This window comes from Lissotriton helveticus, chromosome 10 (assembly GCF_964261635.1).
Source record: "Lissotriton helveticus chromosome 10, aLisHel1.1, whole genome shotgun sequence".
NCBI classification, from domain to species: Eukaryota; Metazoa; Chordata; class Amphibia; order Caudata; family Salamandridae; genus Lissotriton; species Lissotriton helveticus.
The window spans coordinates 816495697-816515435 of NC_136071.1; positions in this window are offsets into that span (position 1 = coordinate 816495697).

Sequence of the window (19739 nt, forward strand, 5' to 3'; positions counted from 1 at the left end):
GACCTGTTCCCTTCGAGCGAAGGGATCTGGAAGGTTCATAGGGTAAGGCTAAGTCTGACAAATAGGAGGGGGCTCTAAGGTGAATGATTCTGTGGCACCAGAGAAGGGCCTTGAATATTATTCGTTTTTTTATGGGTAGCCAATGCAGAGCATCCAAGGAAGGTTTAGAAGGAGCTCTTCGCGGGAGTCGTAGCACAAGGCGTGCTGCTGAATTTTGTAGGACCTGTAACTTCCTAATGTTTTTTTCTGAGGTGCCCAATAGAAGCACATTCCCATAATCAATACGGGATGTGATGAGAGCCTGCGTCATCGTGCGCCTGGAACTCAGAGGAAGAAGATCCAGGGTGCGACGGAGCGTCTTCATCACTCCGAAGCATTTCCCAACAGTTTTTTGGACATGACTGTCATAAGAAAGTTTGGTGTCAATCCAGACACCCAAGTTCTTAGCCTCCTGACTGGGGATGGGTAATGATCCCAGACATGGGGGCCACCAATCCTTGGTCCAGTTGGTGTTGTTCCCACCTATGACGAGTACCTCTGTTTTTGTTCCGTTTAATTTGAGGCAATGCTCGTTCATCCATGTAGCCAATTTGCACATACATGAGTTGAAGTTATCTGCCTCAGAGGAGGGGGATTGAGACAAGGAGATCAAGAGTTGAGTGTCGTCGGCGTAAGAGACAAGCTCTACGCCGAACGATTGGACCACCTCTGCCAAAGGAGACATATATAAGTTGAACAGGGTGGGACTCAGGGCCGAGCCCTGAGGGACCCCCTGTTCTAAGATCAGACTGTCAGAGAGATAGATCCCTCTTTGGACCTGAAAGCTTCTGTTTTTTAAAAAAGCCTTCAGCCAGCCTAGAGCCTCTTTAGTGACTCCCGCTCTGTTTAGACACTGTAGCAGTATAGAATGAGCTACAGTGTCAAACGCGGCACTGAGGTCCAGCATGATCAAGGCCATAGTTTTGCCTTTGTCGGCTCCCTCCCGCAGAGTTTCAGTGGCTCTTAGAAGTGCAGTCTCTGTAGAGAAGCCTGTTCTGAAACCCGATTGAGATGGGTGAAAGGTTTTTTGGGTTTCGAGATGGGTCATTAGTTGGGCGTTGACCACTTTCTCGGCCAGTTTGGCAAGGTAGGGGAGTAAGGAAATTGGGCGGAGGTTCTCCAGTATGTCTTGGCTTAGGTTCGGTTTTTTCTTAATGGGAAACACTATAGCTTGTTTCCAGTCAGCAGGAAGGGTGGCTGTGGAGAAAGATGTTTCCAACATAAATCTAAAGTGCGGCTCCAGGACCGGGAGACTAGCATTTAGTATTTTCGGGGGTGCGGGGTCGCGGGGTGATCCAGATTTAATCCCCTTACAGATTTTATTCAAAATTTCAGTAGGAGGTACAGAGAAGGCACACAAGTGGATAGTAGTGCTGATGTAATCTTCGTTCTCAGAGAAATCATTGCCAGATTTTATATTGCCAGAGAAATTAGCGTATATGTTAGTGATTTTGTCAGAAAAGTATTTTGCAATTTTATTACAGGTATCCACTGAGTGTTTCTGAGAGGTGGGGTTGGACTCGACTGTGGAGATCTCTTTATAGATTCGAAAGAGCTCTTTAGATGAATTCTCAGCTTCCGAAATACGTGTGTTATAGTAGGAGGCTTTAGACGTGCGCACCAATTTGTAATAGTTTTTTTGGGCTGTTTTATATCTGATTTTTGTTTCGGGACAAAAATTTACACGCCAATCTCTTTCGAGTTTTTTGCATGCTGTTTTAGCGATCTGGAGCTCTTGCCTATACCAAGGAGCAGTTTTTTTGGTTCTAGTGGCATTGGTAATAGTGCGATTAGGGGCGGTCATATCCAGTGCTTTAGCAATATTGTTTTGTAACTGAGCATATACCGTCTCACTATCATATCCTTTAGGGGGGCCTGCAGTCTGGATTAAGCGAGAGAAGGAATCTATGGAAAAAATTTTCCAACTTCTACGCTTAAAGCGTTGAGAGCTTTGGTTATAAAGCTCCGCCTTTTCTTGTTGGATGACTATCGGCACTATGTGGTGATCAGACCAGGGGATTGGCAGAGGATCTAGGGTCTCAATTCCCTTCCAATTTCCAAAAACAGGATCTAATAAATGTCCATGTTGATGTGTAGGGGCAGTGTTTTTTAACTCTAGTTCTAAGGTACGTAGCTCAGATATGATGTCCGCCGCCTCTTTATTAAGCGAATCGTCAAAATGGACGTTAAGGTCACCGAGTACTAGGATACGTGTTTTTTTAATCGCCAGATGAGTTAAGGCTTCAATCAGAGTAGGGGTGAAGTTATACAGTTGTCCAGGGGGCCGATACACCAGGATGCCAGAAAAGGAATGATTCGGACCAGTGGTGATTGTCATATCCAGTTGCCCGTCACTTTGATGCAGTCCATGCCAAGAAATCCAATGAGTTACGTTATTTTGTGGTTTATTGTATCCCCCCGTTAAGACGAGGTGGTGATCGTGACATGAGATTAAGAAAGTTGGAAACTAAATATATTTTAGAAATGGACACTAAAAGCCCCAATGGATTGAATTCCGCGAAGATTTTTATACATACTTATGAAAAGTATAAGAAGTGAGTTTTTTATATATTTATCTTCTTATAGTGTCTGTTACTGAATATTTATCGCTGCTTAAAAATGTAATTGTATTTTAACTTAAATTTTGCACATTTTTGTTTTAGGGTAGGCACATATTTAAAAGCACATAGCACTTTAACCATGGTTTATATATATAATTGCCCACTTGGGATGTATCTAAGAGTCTTATTGTCATTGCTGCTACTCTTATGAATTTGGAATTTTGTGTAATATATTATAAATCTCTTACTGCCATGGTGAATTAAATGTAAATTGGGAGGTGTCTCAGTGTTGGACATCTTTTTAGATTTCTTTTATTAAAGGCGGTGACTTTTACTAACAATTGTATTTAATCTTTTGATCTCATTTAATTTTATGATGTACAATTGGTTTTTATCCTCGGAAATTTTAGCACAGATTTTACTGAGTTGTGTTTAAAATATTTCTTTTGAAATTTACTGAAAATTATTGTTTTTTTTATGGAGGATTTTTATTAACATTATTGATAAACTGTATAATTGTATGGCAGTATGGCATAGAATGTAGTCTGTTGTCCATGGTTATACTTTGTGGAGTTGCACTGTCACTTTAAATGGTTGGCCTGCCCCATGTAGCGTGTCATGTGATCAAGGTCCAGGGAGGACCGAAACGCGTCATGGCGGCGGTGCTGGGCGAAAAATAAATGAATATTCAGCACTGATTTGGGTTTGCTTCGTCTCTTTGGAAGGAAATTCCGTTGCAGTGGGACGAGCATAAGGAATATATATATATAGACGTGACCTCCCTATACACCAGCATCAATCATGTTGATGGCCTTAAAGCTGTAAAACACTTCTTGGACAATCGGCCATTACATTGCCATGCCCACAAAAATATGATTGTAAACATGATTGAAATGTGCCTGCAAATAACTTCTTCATGTTTCAGCAAATGTACTTTCAGCAGACTAGAGGAGTGGCGATGGGTTCCTGCTTCTCCCCCAGCTATGCTTGTTTGCATATGGGGCTGTGGGAGAGGCAGGTTCTCGGAGTCCAGTTTGCTGAAATTATGCACAATAATGTTGTATGCATTTACAGATACATAGACGACCTGTTTTTGATTTGGAGAGGGGAGGAGAGCTTGGCCAATGTATTTATTGATAATTTGAATGTCAACTCTTTAAATCTTAAATTTACCTCCAGTGTTAGCAAGTCCATAGTGAACTTTCTGGGTGTTGAAGTTTTTATTGACCAACAAAAAATTCAAACCAGATTGCATCGTAAGGCCACGGCAGGCAACACACTGCTGCATGCGACCAGCCACCACCCTCGCCATTTGATCCACAGCATCCCCTACGGGGAGATGCTACGCATCAAACGCATTTGCAGCCGACAACAAGATGCCGTTTGCGCTTTCTAGCAAGGGGCTATACTGATAAAACTATCATGTCAGCTATCAAGCGCACACAGGCCCTACCCAGAAATGAAGCTTTAATCACAAAAGCCATGAGACAAAGAAATCAGCCAGTGTCCGAAGATAACACTATTCGTCTAATATTTACCTATAGCAAACAGCATCAGGCGATTAGGAAAATCATAGGTTAACATTGGGCACTCATTCAGAATGATCCAGCACTAAAAATGGGGTCCATTAAGTCACCGACCATCATTTACAGAAAGGCAGGATCAATGCAAAATAGCCTGGTTAGTAGCAGCCCTGAGGTCTTGGCCAAGACCGACTGGCTGAGCAGCCGCACAGGCTTCTTTAAATGCATGACCTGCAAAGCCTGCAAACATGGGGTAAATAAAAAGTCCTATACTTCCCCTTTCTCAGACAGACCGATTTCCATCTCAAAATATTTAACTTGCAAGACTGAATTTGCGATTTACGTTTTGGAGTGCCCATGTGGACTTAGGTACATCGGAAGTACTACACTCCCAGTACACAAGAGGGTACTACAGCACATGAGGGCCATCACGAATTGTGATGAGGCTTATCCTGTCGCAAGACACTTTAATGACTGCCACAATAGAGACCTTCAATTACTACAATATTAAGCGGTAAATGCAGTCATGCCCCTGAGAAGGGGTGGCGACAGAGAAGGGATCCTCCGCAAATTGGAAACCAATTACATTCTTAACCTTGACAGAAAACATCACAATGGTTTGAATGCATGGGAGGATTTGCATACGTGCTTATAGACTAATGTTAAACTCGTCTCTCTGTTATCGCTCTGTCTTGAATGAACTGCAAGCAATTTAGTTGGTATTTATCTATGAAATTTGGAAATATGTAATGAATGTTCTGGTTTTTCAACTTTTTGATGAATTGATTTTATAGTTATAATCAATTTTACGTAGCACTAATTGTTTTATATATGCATTTTACTATTTATTGTTTTTTAAATAGTGGCTTGCATATTTTAGCAAATTTTGGTTTCCACAGGTTCTTTGCACTATTGTCTTGCACATTTTTGCACGTTGCCTTTGATAAACATTACTTATCATATACTATGATACGTCATCTGACATTTTATCAGTTCTAGTATATAGCAGTGTCTATGTTTTTGAACAAATGTATTGAGGAATGTCCATCACATTACACATTTGCAGTAATTGTATTTTACAATTATTCCCAGAAACAACCACAACAGGCATATCATTTGCACATGAGATAGTGTCAAATATGGTTTTAAATTGCTATTTTAGCAGTAACTATTTTGACTTTTATCTTCCCTGATTTTACCATTGATTTGTGTAAATAGGTTGTTGTGTTTTTAAAACAGTATTTATTGATGTCTTTTAAGCAAATGACGAGCTGCTTAACATTATACTTTGTTTATGTCTATAATGACGTTGTCGATTGCAACTTGCACTGCCACTTTAAATTCATGAACATCACTCCATAGCGTGTCATGTGATCAAGGGCCAAGGGGGCCCAAAACGCGCCATGGCTAAGGTGCGGGGTTACTTGCACGAATAAAATATTTGCATGTTTAAAATTTGGGTCCACTGTCGTCCTTCTAACTACTCAAGGCGTCGACTTTCCTGTTCATATATATATATATATATATATATTACCTACTGGCAGTCGCCAGTAGGTATATATAGTTAGGATTTTTTCTCTATGGGATTTTTGAAAATTCTATGTCTAATAACTTTGGCGTTTGTGGACGGAATTGGCTGAAATTTTCAGGAAAATGGAACATTTAGTTTCTGAGCAGCCACTGAAAACTTGGGGCGGGTTCGTCAAAGGGGGGGCCGAGAAAAAAGGGGGGTCCCAAAACGCGTTTTTCCCATGTTAATTTCCATAGGGCGGTTGGCCTCACTTTTAGCCCGAACGGCTGAATGGATTTGCACGAAACTTGGCAAAATTGTAGGGACTGGTAGCCCGATGTGCCTTTGCTAGGTCTCAATATATGTGCTCCAGTGGATTTTGATAAATTAACCTTCAAAAAAATATATATATCTGTAAGCGCGCTCAGGGCAGCGCCCCGGTTCGCGTACCTGACGCGTAACGGAACTTCGCGAAGCGAAGCTGATTGGCTCTCTGGTGTCTGTCAACATTCTAAACAGTCCGGAGTGGCCGCCATCTTGTCTCTCGGTAGGATCGAGAGACAAGAGGAGGCCAAAACAAAGGGGGAAATGACCATAAGGGGGCATAGTAGATCCTCCCTGACCCCCTAGGTTTGATGTGGAGGCTTTAAAAGGGTCCCGCGGGGCAAAAAAAAACCAAACATTTTTTTGTTTTTTTTGCATGGGGAGCGCCCGGTACGCGCACTGGGAAGCGGTCTGGGGAGCGTACTATAAGGAAAAAAGAATGATAGACTATGATATTTTGAAATATTGTATGTTTATTGATTGTTCTTTTTGTTGCTTTTTTTTTGTTTTGTTTTTATTTAAGTAGCAGTATTTATGATTATTAAATATAAATTTATTTTTGGGATTGTGCACAGTATACTATAAGTCTGACTTTACATTATAATCAATTTGGTACTAGTTTATGAATTACATATAAAAATGATTAAAGACTCAAATAATTTTTTAATATTGAATATAATTTTATTTTTCTGATTCTTTTTCAAAATTTAATAGAACGTCTAACATTTGACTGTCCGATATGTCCTAGTGTTGAGTGAACATAACTTCCCACATTTAACCGTCATCATAATGAAGTAACAAATCCACAGATTCTACACATTGTAGAAGTTCATGTTCTCGTGATTCATCCATGAATTCCAAGTCAATGGGTTCAATGATTTCCTGATTGTTCATGTCTAGGACAATTTCAAAGGAAACGTTCTGTTCTCCTTGCATTTTTGTGCTGAAATTTGAATAAAAAATAAATATATCAGTAGAGATAGGGCACGGTTTAAGTTCAGACAGGTACTTTTGAGGCATGAAGTAGTACTATTTAAAAGTGCCTGTGAAAAAGCCTATGTAAATTCATAATTATACCACAGAAACCTAAATCAATCCATAATTATAATAAACAAGCCTTTCTCAATGTCTAACTCTTACAGAGGGATAGTATATAACTATCTGAAAATGTTTTCAAATTTATAAAATAATATCTTACCTTTTAAAAACAAGTTTAAGTTGTGAGTGAAAATGATCTTGCAATGTAGTTCAGGAAGTAGTAGTCAAAATGGCTGTGTTTCTCTCTCTTTTTTTATATATATTCAGGTACATAACCAATCAAATGTCAGGTAAAAAAAGTAGAAAATGAAAGTAACATTTTAATTGGTTGTCAATTCCAACACTTCAGATGTGTTTTGTGAAGTAATTTACCTCAGGGTATTTAGAGAGGTCTACAGGCTAAATGGCTAAATGGAATTCCAACCACATTTGTGAAAATGGTAGGGATTGGTATGTAGTATGAGTTAATATATATTTGGTGAAAGTGTCTCCCGTCGTTTTTCTGTGAATTACTTTCCCACCTTTATTTAAATGAGCGCTTCCCGTTGAGCGCCCCGGTACGCGAACCGGCAGCGTTACGGGAGTCCTCCATTTTGTATTACGGTAGAATTGAGATACAAGATGGAGGGCAAAAAATTTTCAGAATGGGTGGAAGGGGGCACGGTAGACGTATCCTGACCCCCTAGGTTTTCTGAGGGTGGCTGCGGAGGTCCATATGTGCGAAAAAAAACATTTTTTTTTAAATTTTCGCTCGGTTAGCGTCCGGTGAGCGTACCGGATAGCGCTCCAGGAAGCGTAAATTGTGAAAATTAGTAAAAAAAAATTACATTTAAAATTTGTTTATGGTGATCATAGTTAGGGTAGCTCTGAGAAGAGCTTTTGGGTTTATGGTAGATTTAGGTACTTATAAGTAGGTACCAATGCACAGTCTTAAATTCAGAATGAAAATTCTGTTCCCCTCATCTGAGAAGTGAACTCCATCTCCTCTGTAGATATCTTGCATGTAGTAACGCAAGTTATTGTTGTAGATGCAGCCCATTCCATGGTCTCTCATGTAAGCTGAAACAGACTTATTTACATGCTTCCTCGATTTCTCAATTTGTGGACAAAATTGGTTCGACCACCTCCACTTCTGTCTTTGGCATATATTTGAATATACCAAGGCAGTTTGAGGAAAAAGTGCCATCAATTGGTCAAAGGTGTCTTTTAAAAACATTTCCAGACCTACACCAGTCAAAGTGCCCAAGTCATTTCCTCCACAGTGCACAATTAACAGGTCAGGTTTTGGCAAATGCATAAAGGTTTTCACCAATGGTATCAATTGGTGACATTTTAATCCTCTGTGGCTAATCCACTTAATTTCCACATTTTGTAAATTGAGGTTAGGTACATTTCTGTTATCAGCAAACCTTTGAGCCCAGTGGATATAACTATGTTCAACAATCCAGACAGAAAACATGGTGAGAGAAGGTTCTGCTGCAGTCAGATGAAGTGTGGCAATGAAATGGCAGTTGAAAAAATAAGAGTGTATAATGAAAAAAACTGTGGAGTTTCTGTGGTAATTAATCAGTAGCAGTGATTGGTGGATTTTGATTGCTGAAAACAGAAAGTTAGGGTGCATGGATGAGTTCTTTGAAAGATGTAATTTGAATGGTGAAGAAAAAATCATTTTATGAAAGATTGCACTGGATACGCAGGTGTACTGAGAGTTCAGAGTTCAATTGAAACATTGTTGTGTGAACTTGCAAACATGAGAGGTCTTTCAGGAGGTGGTTGCTATGCAAAAAAGGCAGAAAGGGCAGAGGGGGGAAGGGTGTTGATTTGAAAAAAGTGAGGGAAGAGTTTTGATTGGGTGACATGAGAGATATGTGTGATGAATTACAGCATTTCTGTGGCATTGTTGCTTGCAGACTCTGGAGTGCATACCTTTTGCTCTGCTAAAGACAAATTGGTGTGTGTCTGAGACTGTTTTGAAACTCATAAAGTATTTGCTAAGGTGAGAAAAGATTCATTTAATTTAAATAGAGAATAGTATGCTTTAAGGAGAAAATTATGAAGAAAGTTGTGTATTTAAAATGTTGCTTTGTGTCAAGTGTTTTAGAAATAGATTTTGTTTCTTTGAGTTACATAGCCATGTTAAAAGTGGCGCAAAAATAGTGCAAGGGTCTTACAAAAATGCTTTCATGTGTTTTAGGGCATTTTAACTCACTTCTCCATGAATGTAGGAATTTAATTGCTTTACAATATGTGTTTAAAAACGTTTTTTGAAATCAATTAGGTTTCTTGATATGTACTGGTAGAGTTTCATAGGTTAATTGGGGCATATTTACAAGGCTTTTGAGTTCATTTGATGTAATTTTTCCCATTTTATTTTAAGACATTTCCTTGTGGTGCAAGGTCCTTGTAAATACGCCCCCATGTGTGCTTGGCAAATTTAGATTTTGATTCTTTGAGTCACATAGCCATGTTAAAAGTGACCCAAAAAAGGTGCAAGGGCCTTAAAAAACGCTTTAATGTGTCTTAGGGCATTTTAAGTCATTTCCCCTTGAATGTAGGTATATAATTGATTTAGATGATGTGTTTAAAAACGATTTTTGAAATCAATTAGGTTTCTTGATATGTAGTGCTAGAGTTTTATAGGTTGCTTGGGGCATATTTATAAGGCCTTTGAGTCTCTCTGATGTTATTTTTTACAAGGCTTTTGAGTTCATTTGATGTAATTTTTCTCACTTTATTTTAAGACATTTCCTTGTGGTGCAAGGTCCTTGTAAATACGCCCCCATGTGTGCTTGGCAAATTTAGATTTTGATTCTTTGAGTCACATAGCCATGTTAAAAGTGACCCAAAAATGGTGCAAGGGCCTTAAAAAACCGCTTTCATGTGTCTTAGGGCATTTTAAGTCGTTTACCCTTGAATGTAGGTATATAATTGATTTAGATGATGTGCTTAAAAACGATTTTTGAAATCAATTAGGTTTCTTGATATGTAGTGCTAGAGTTTTATAGGTTGCTTGGGGCATATTTATAAGGCCTTTGAGTCTCTCTGATGTTATTTTTTACAAGGCTTTTGAGTTCATTTGATGTAATTTTTCCCATTTAATTTTAAGACATTTCCTTGTGGTGCAAGGTCCTTGTAAATACGCCCCCATGTGTGCTTGTCAAATTTAGATTTTGATTCTTTGAGTCACATAGCCATGTTAAAAGTGACCCAAAAATGGTGCAAGGGCCTTAAAAAAACGCTTTCATGTGTCTTAGGGCATTTTAAGTCATTTCCCCTTGAATGTAGGTATATAATTGATTTAGATGATGTGTTTAAAAACGATTTTTGAAATCAATTAGGTTTCTTGATATGTAGTGCTAGAGTTTCATAGGTTGCTTGGGGCATATTTATAAGGCCTTTGAGTCTCTCTGATGTTATTTTTTACAAGGCTTTTGAGTTCATTTGATGTAATTTTTCCCATTTTATTTTAAGACATTTCCTTGTGGTGCAAGGTCCTTGTAAATACGCCCCCATGTGTGCTTGGCAAATTTAGATTTTGATTCTTTGAGTCACATAGCCATGTTAAAAGTGACCCAAAAATGGTGCAAGGGCCTTAAAAAAACGCTTTCATGTCTCTTAGGGCATTTTAAGTCATTTCCCCTTGAATGTAGGTATATAATTGATTTAGATGATGTGTTTAAAAACGATTTTTGAAATCAGTTAGGTTTCTTGATATGTAGTGCTAGAGTTTCATAGGTTGCTTGGGGCATATTTATAAGGCCTTTGAGTCTCTCTGATGTTATTTTTCCCATTTTAATTTTAGACCTTTCCCTGTGGTGCAAGGTCCTTGTAAATTCCCCCCCCATATCTGTGCTTGGCAAATTTAGATTTTGATTCTTTGAGTCACATAGCCATGTTAAAAATGACCCAAAAATGGTGCAAGGGACTTAAAAAAACGCTTTCATGTGTCTTAGAGCATTTTAAGTCATTTCCCCTTGAATGTAGGTATATAATTGATTTAGATGATGTGTTTAAAAACGATTTTTGAAATCAATTAGGTTTCTTGATATGTAGTGCTAGAGTTTCATAGGTTGCTTGGGGCATATTTATAAGGCCTTTGAGTCTCTCTGATGTTATTTTTCCCATTTTAATTTAAGACCTTTCCCTGTGGTGTAAGGTTCTTGTAAATACGCCCCATGTGTGCTTGGTTAATTTAAGTACTGATAGGATGTGCTTCTACATAGGACCTGTGTTGTGTTTTCAAATTATGACCAGAAAATCTTTTTTTTTTTTTAAACGCTTTTCACATTTATGAGAAGGTCATATTTTGTGTGCTTCTGTAAATAAATATTGAACTGAGAAATATTAAACTGAGGCTTCTGTACGTGTCAAAGGAGGTGAGTAATGTGCATTGCTCTGTTGGATACAGTCCTCATCCTCTGCGTACTCTTGGATATGCTAGACTAAATCTGCTCAATGAGATAACTAAGCTGAGGAAACACAGGTTATGTGATTCTGAAATGAGGAAAAGAAATTCCACATTTTTCAATTACATCACCTGTGTTTCCTAACTTTACGAATGACATTGTGCAGATGAGGTTTAGGCCTGTCCACGGACACAGAAGAGGTCTGGCCTTTGTTCAAGAGTGAAGTGGACATGACTCACTTCATTGGTAGGCCTGCACATGTATTATCTCCTCTGTACTCTTCAACAAGCGTAAATTTCATCTGCAACCCTGAGTAGGCCTCACCTCAAACAAACCTCTGGATAGGGCACACCTTATCGTCATCCTGAATCAATCATTTAAAATGTTAGGGACAGATTTATGATAGGTGTGTGCATCTTTTGCGCCACTGTGCGTCACTTTTGTGACGCAGCGGCGGTGCAAAAGATTTGCTATGTGGCAACATATTTACAACTTGATGCATCTAGGCAGATGTGTCATGCTGTAAAGTCCCGTGCCACATGAAACTGATGCAGCAGTGATGCAAAAGATGCACCATGTTGCAAGACAGGCCTCACTTCATCTCCAACAAGATAAGAAGCTGAATCTTCTGTAAATGTCAAAATTGTTGTATACAGTGCTCAACTTCTGTGTACTCTTTGATATGCTAGACTCCATCTGCACTATGAGATACCTAAGCAAAGGAAAGACAGGTGATGTGATTGTGAAATGAGGAAAAGAAATTCCACTTTTTTCAATTACATCACCTGTGTTTCCTAACTTTACGAATGACATTGTGCAGATGAGGTTTAGGCCTGTCCACGGACACAGAAGAGGTCTGGCCTTTGTTCAAGAGTGAAGTGGACATGACTCACTTCATTGGTAGGCCTGCACATGTATTATCTCCTCTGTACTCTTCAACAAGCGTAAATTTCATCTGCAACCCTGAGTAGGCCTCACCTCAAACAAACCTCTGGATAGGGCACACCTTATCGTCATCCTGAATCAATCATTTAAAATGTTAGGGACAGATTTATGATAGGTGTGTGCATCTTTTGCGCCACTGGGCGTCACTTTTGTGACGCAGCGGCGGTGCAAAAGATTTGCTATGTGGCAACATATTTACAACTTGATGCATCTAGGCAGATGTGTCATGCTGTAAAGTCCCGTGCCACATGAAACTGATGCAGCAGTGATGCAAAAGATGCACCATGTTGCAAGACAGGCCTCACTTCATCTCCAACAAGATAAGAAGCTGAATCTTCTGTAAATGTCAAAATTGTTGTATACAGTGCTCAACTTGTGTGTAGTCTTTGATATGCTAGACTCCATCTGCACTATGAGATACCTAAGCAAAGGAAAGACAGGTGATGTGATTGTGAAATGAGGAAAAGAAATTCCACATTTTTCAATTACATCACCTGTGTTTCCTAACTTTACGAATGACATTGTGCAGATGAGGTTTAGGCCTGTCCACGGACACAGAAGAGGTCTGGCCTTTGTTCAAGAGTGAAGTGGACATGACTCACTTCATTGGTAGGCCTGCACATGTATTATCTCCTCTGTACTCTTCAACAAGCGTAAATTTCATCTGCAACCCTGAGTAGGCCTCACCTCAAACAAACCTCTGGATAGGGCACACCTTATCGTCATCCTGAATCAATCATTTAAAATGTTAGGGACAGATTTATGATAGGTGTGTGCATCTTTTGCGCCACTGTGCGTCACTTTTGTGACGCAGCGGCGGTGCAAAAGATTTGCTATGTGGCAACATATTTACAACTTGATGCATCTAGGCAGATGTGTCATGCTGTAAAGTCCCGTGCCACATGAAACTGATGCAGCAGTGATGCAAAAGATGCACCATGTTGCAAGACAGGCCTCACTTCATCTCCAACAAGATAAGAAGCTGAATCTTCTGTAAATGTCAAAATTGTTGTATACAGTGCTCAACTTCTGTGTACTCTTTGATATGCTAGACTCCATCTGCACTATGAGATACCTAAGCAAAGGAAAGACAGGTGATGTGATTGTGAAATGAGGAAAAGAAATTCCACTTTTTTCAATTACATCACCTGTGTTTCCTAACTTTACGAATGACATTGTGCAGATGAGGTTTAGGCCTGTCCACGGACACAGAAGAGGTCTGGCCTTTGTTCAAGAGTGAAGTGGACATGACTCACTTCATTGGTAGGCCTGCACATGTATTATCTCCTCTGTACTCTTCAACAAGCGTAAATTTCATCTGCAACCCTGAGTAGGCCTCACCTCAAACAAACCTCTGGATAGGGCACACCTTATCGTCATCCTGAATCAATCATTTAAAATGTTAGGGACAGATTTATGATAGGTGTGTGCATCTTTTGCGCCACTGGGCGTCACTTTTGTGACGCAGCGGCGGTGCAAAAGATTTGCTATGTGGCAACATATTTACAACTTGATGCATCTAGGCAGATGTGTCATGCTGTAAAGTCCCGTGCCACATGAAACTGATGCAGCAGTGATGCAAAAGATGCACCATGTTGCAAGACAGGCCTCACTTCATCTCCAACAAGATAAGAAGCTGAATCTTCTGTAAATGTCAAAATTGTTGTATACAGTGCTCAACTTGTGTGTAGTCTTTGATATGCTAGACTCCATCTGCACTATGAGATACCTAAGCAAAGGAAAGACAGGTGATGTGATTGTGAAATGAGGAAAAGAAATTCCACATTTTTCAATTACATCACCTGTGTTTCCTAACTTTACGAATGACATTGTGCAGATGAGGTTTAGGCCTGTCCACGGACACAGAAGAGGTCTGGCCTTTGTTCAAGAGTGAAGTGGACATGACTCACTTCATTGGTAGGCCTGCACATGTATTATCTCCTCTGTACTCTTCAACAAGCGTAAATTTCATCTGCAACCCTGAGTAGGCCTCACCTCAAACAAACCTCTGGATAGGGCACACCTTATCGTCATCCTGAATCAATCATTTAAAATGTTAGGGACAGATTTATGATAGGTGTGTGCCTCTTTTGCGCCGCTGTGCGTCACTTTTGTGACGTAGCGGCGGCGCAAAAGATGCGCTATATTGCGACATATTTACAACTTGATGTATCTAGGCAGATGTGCCATGCTGTAAAGTCCTGTGCCACATGAAACCTGCGTCAGGTTTCATATAGGCGTTTTGTTGCAGGGTGGGCATTCATTTGCATGAAAGCCCTGTAAAACTAACACAGTGAAATTTAGAAGATTTCACTGAGTCAGCTTTATAGCATTGCTGAATCAAATCCTTACGCCTGTTTGAAACAGGCATAAGGAGTGATGCACCATGCAATGTGTGGCTTGCTCCTGTGCATTGCAGTAGACATGTCGCGCTTACGACGTGATTCCTGCAATGTGCTGCTTTTGCGGCACAGATGCGTGACGCATCTGTGCTGTTTTTACTCAATGGTGCTCCACATTGTAAATGCGGCACACCATGGGTGGCAGAGCAGCGGTGCACATTAACTGGTGCATCCTTGGGGATGCGCCAGTTAACATAAATCTGCCCCTTTACATTTAAGTATGAGCAGGGGACACAGAGTCAGTGAGGCTTATCCAAGGTTAAGAAGAGATGAGTCCTGTTCACTGAAAACTTGGACATAGGCCTCACCTCCTCAGCATCGCTGGACATGGCTAAATAATAGCTGCAAAATGTTACTCTTGTTAAACAATTTTACTATTATAGTCTCTGAGATTTGTCTCTTACTCTGCAACATCTCATTGTTGTTCTCTTTCTTTAAAAATAACGACAACATCAACCATGAGTGATAATGAGCAATCCGTTGATCTCGATATTATCATTGAAATTGTGATTGAAACATCAGTGGAAGTAGATCCCTTGGATGTTTTAAATCCTGAGGATGATGAAGAACATGATGAGGATGCCGATTTGTCAGAATTGTATGACATAGGCTGGGAAGCTGACCTGCTTGAGCCTATGGAACTATAAACATTTATTTTTAAAAGTTACTGGAAATGAAAAGTAAACATGTAAACCGTTTCATTTAAAATTAAACACAACTTCAAAAACAGCTTGTGTGTAGTGTCTTTAATAAAATACTCAAATATGCTCATAAAATTAGTTCAGATTCACATATAAAACAGCACAGGTAAAATGTAGAAGCATTCCATTTCTTTGCTACTATTTGTAACTACTAAATTTGCCAATACACTAAAAATTATTCTATGTAAAAATGAAAAGTAGTGTGTTAAATTTTTGACGACTGTTATTGATTTACTGTTTGGTTATAGTGGTTAATAACATTTTTTATTATATTTTACCACAGATTCAATTGGAGATCATTTCGCAATTAGAGAATGCCGTCTAAGGGTAGAATCCGAAAGGCTACAAAACGTCAAAGACAGCAGCTTAAAAAATTGTTGCAGCAGTCCTCTACAATAAAAACTCGTCAAGTCACCAAGAAAGCTCCGGGTAAGACAACGAAATCATTCATAAGAAACATTTGTAGAAAAAAAAGTACTACTACAGAAAATGTTTTAGTCCAGAAAAAGAGAAGCAATTTAAACGGAAAGGAAAGGCCAATCAAAAATGTTACTGCTAGAGCAGGAGATAACTCTGTGCATGATAGTGGAAGGAAACAACAGTTTAGGGACATTCGTAGACGAATGTTCCGCAACAGGATATTTGGCAATTTGTTAAAAAATATTAAGAAACGTCAACAGAAAGTGGTTTTTTATAAGAGAAAAAAAAAAGTTGAGAAAGTTATTGATCAGGCATTTGAAATTAAGCGAAAGTTATTTATTTTGATAATCAATAGAATTAGGAAGCTAAACAAGGCAATTTATGATTTCAAAAGAAATAGTAGATGGAAGAGAACAGTTAATCGTAGTAATTTTTGTGAAGTTTTTTCAGGAGAATGGATGCATAGTTCAAGTTGTGAGGCATTTTTTAATGAGGAGAGTTATTTCCAGGATAATGATTTGGTGCATGCAGTTGACACCAGTGGTCGAGCTTATGAGGTGAAAGATGGTTGTCCAGTTGAAAAAGAAAAACTGGTGACAACAGAGGCAGAAGAGGTGTTAGGTAATGAGGTTTTAGGAAGACGTCCTAAGGGACCTGTGTACACCTGGAAGTGTAGTAGTATTTGCAGTGTGCGACAGGATTCCATCAATTTGCTTTGTGATTTTGTACGGACATTTAATAAGAAAAGTTTGAAGCAGAAAATGATGTTGTTGCAAGAATTAGATCCTTGCAGAGTGAGAGAAGTGACAGGTTTGCATGGTCATTCACTGGCTTGTCTTTCCAGGAGAGTATGCCAGAGTGTTTTTCATCATTTCAGGATGCTAGCAGTGCATCATAATAAAGTGAGGAAATTAGTTAGAATGTTGTATTATGCTAAGAGTCCAGCAATTATGCTTAAACAATTATGCACTGCTCTTTTGCATGGTTCTTAAATATATGTGAAGAATACTTGTGAAGAAATTGAGTTTTGTTACTTTGGAAGTAAAGAGGAGAATGTTGAAATTAACCCAGAAGAAGAGGGTAATGTGGAAGATAGTGTACAGGTTTCCAGTACAGATAATTTTCAGAAGGAAATTGCCACGTTTCAGGTGAAATCAAGTGAGAGGCCTAATTTCACTTGTGTGTGTTGTCGACGCACTTATTATAAGATTCAGACTAAGTTAGTGGATTTATATGCGAAAAGTGAAGGCAAAATAATAGTGAATGGAAGGATTTCGCAACATAATTGATGGTAGAAAATTGTTTTGATTTGGGATTGGATCAACGTGTGTGTACTTATTGTTGTAACAAATTAAATCAAAACCGGATGCCTGCTAGAGCGGTTCATAATAATCTGGAATTGGTTGAGATTCCTTCTGAATTGAAGGATTTAAATACTTATGAATCTATTTTGATTCAAAGTATCCATCCCTTTCAGGCTATTGTAAGAATGGAGCCAAAGACAGGGAAATTGCCTCCATCAGATTTACAGAGAGGATTAAAGGGAAGAGTTGTTTATTTGCCTCTAGATTTGAAGAAAAACATTAATACAATTGGAGTAGAAAAAGTGGAAGAGGAATCTCTGGTTATCTTAGTTAATGGGGTTCCGACAAAGAGTAAGAAAATATGGCAAGATTTAGTGGATGTTAGGAAAGTCAAAAAGGCAACATTGTATTTGAAAAAAAAGCAATAAGTACTATAAGAATGTATATGTTGCAGAAGAGGAAGTAAGTGAAGAAGAGGATAGCGATTTGTGTGCTGGTCAAATTGAGAAAGTAGAACCCTCTAAAAGTGAAGAAATATATGAACATTATAGTGTTCATCCTTTGCATTCCAAGGAAGTCATGGGGAATGCTATTGAGTTGTTTCAAATGAAACAAGCCAAAGGGAGTCCCATTAGTGTTTGGGAGGAAAGTTTGGAAGCTCGGTGTTTCCCACAGCTATTTCCAACAGGTCAAGGAGGAAGATATGATGAGCGACCTCATCAAATTCCTGCTTCTGAATACCGGACTTTACGATTGTATGCAGAAGATCCTAGGTTTCGACAATGCATTCCCTATTTGTTTCATCTCCTGTTTGAAAGCGATCTGTCTGGACTGTCATATGCAGTGAACCACATCTTGAAAAGTGGTATACAGATGCAAAACATCTCGGCAAGTGACTTTATGGATAAAGTCAATGTGCAAGACAGTATTTTGGATTCTCACCTGATTAATCTCATGGCGTGTCAGCGTGGTACTAATGAGTACTGGTACCGTCGTCATGGTGATTTAAAATGTATGCTGGGGAACTTAGGAACTCCCACATGGTTCCTCACTCTCAGCTGTGCCGAGTATGGCTGGGAAGACTTGCTTGAATTTCTACGAGAGGCAAATGGAAACATTGAAAATATCGAATTCAAGACACCCGGAGAACTGTGCTCTTTGGATCCAGTGAATGTATGCAGGTACTTCAATCATAGATTTGAAGCTATGATGTCTTTCATCATGAACAAGAAAAATCCACCTCTTGGAGAGGTGTTGGATTTCTTCTAGAGAAAGGAGTACCAAGCAAGAGGTGCTCCTCATATACATATGCTGCTGTGGATCAAGGATGCACCTAAATTTGGAACAGATCCAGAAGACTTAGTGATGAGTTTCATAGAACAGTATTCTACATGTGCTGTTCCAAACGCAAAGGAGGACAAAAGCCTAAGAGAACAAGTTCTACGCTTCCAAAGCCACCGTTGTGGAAAGTACTGTCGTCGTAAATTCAGAAACAAGGACAAGTTCTACACCAAATGTCGTTTCGCCTTTCCACGACCGGTGATTTCTAAAGGAAGAGTGAACAGTTTGATGTCTTCGCTGCGACATAATGTGATGAAGAAATCACCTAAAAACACATACAATTTGAAAAGGAATGAAGAGTCCAAGTACATCAACGACTACAACCCAGTGATTTTGTCCATGTGGAATGCTAACATGGATATACAGTTCGTGGCTGATAACTGTATGGCTGTGGCTCGGTATGTGACATCTTACATCACCAAAAAAGAAAAGACAGAATTGAAGGATATGTGGGAGGACATTTCCCATGAAAAGAGCCTCAGTAAGAAGTTGTACAGTTTCAGTCTGAAGATGTTGTCACATCGAGAAATCGGAGCTTACGAATGTTCTGACCGGTTGTCTTCAGCAAGTCTCTATGCCAAATCCAGGAGTATCGTTTGGGCGAGTCTTGGTCGTGCTGCAACGCGTAATCGAGTTCTGAAACCTGTGCGGGAAATTGAGTATTTGGCGGAAAAGGAGCCAAACAGTACCGATATTTTGAAGACCAACATGTTGGATACATATTATCCAAATAGAAGCAGTCACCTCCAGAATGTTTGTCTGTATGAGGTTCTACAAAATTATATATTCAAGAGGAACATCAAAGAAGATATTGATAAAGGAGTGTATGCTGTAATTGGAAGTGAGGGATGTCTCGTCAAGCAAAGAAAATGCCACTTGGTAAACCATCGAAAATTGAGTGGCGAATCTCCTGAAAAAAAAGAGTTTTTCTATTTAGCACTTTTGCAACTTTTCAAGCCTTGGCGTGCAGAAGAGGAACTGCTTGGAGATTTCCTCTGTTACGAAGACTCTTTCAATGCCGCCAAGGAGACCATAGAATGTCCTGTTTTTCTCAAATATCTAGAAATGTTGAATGCGGAAATCGAGCAGGAAGCAACGATTGCAGCCGAGATTGCTAGAGACAGTTCTCAGGACAGTCAGAGTTCTGTTTCATTGAGTCAGGATCCACTAGGAGGACCAGTTATCGAAAATGAAGCTGCTACTGCCATGATTGAAGTGGAAAGAG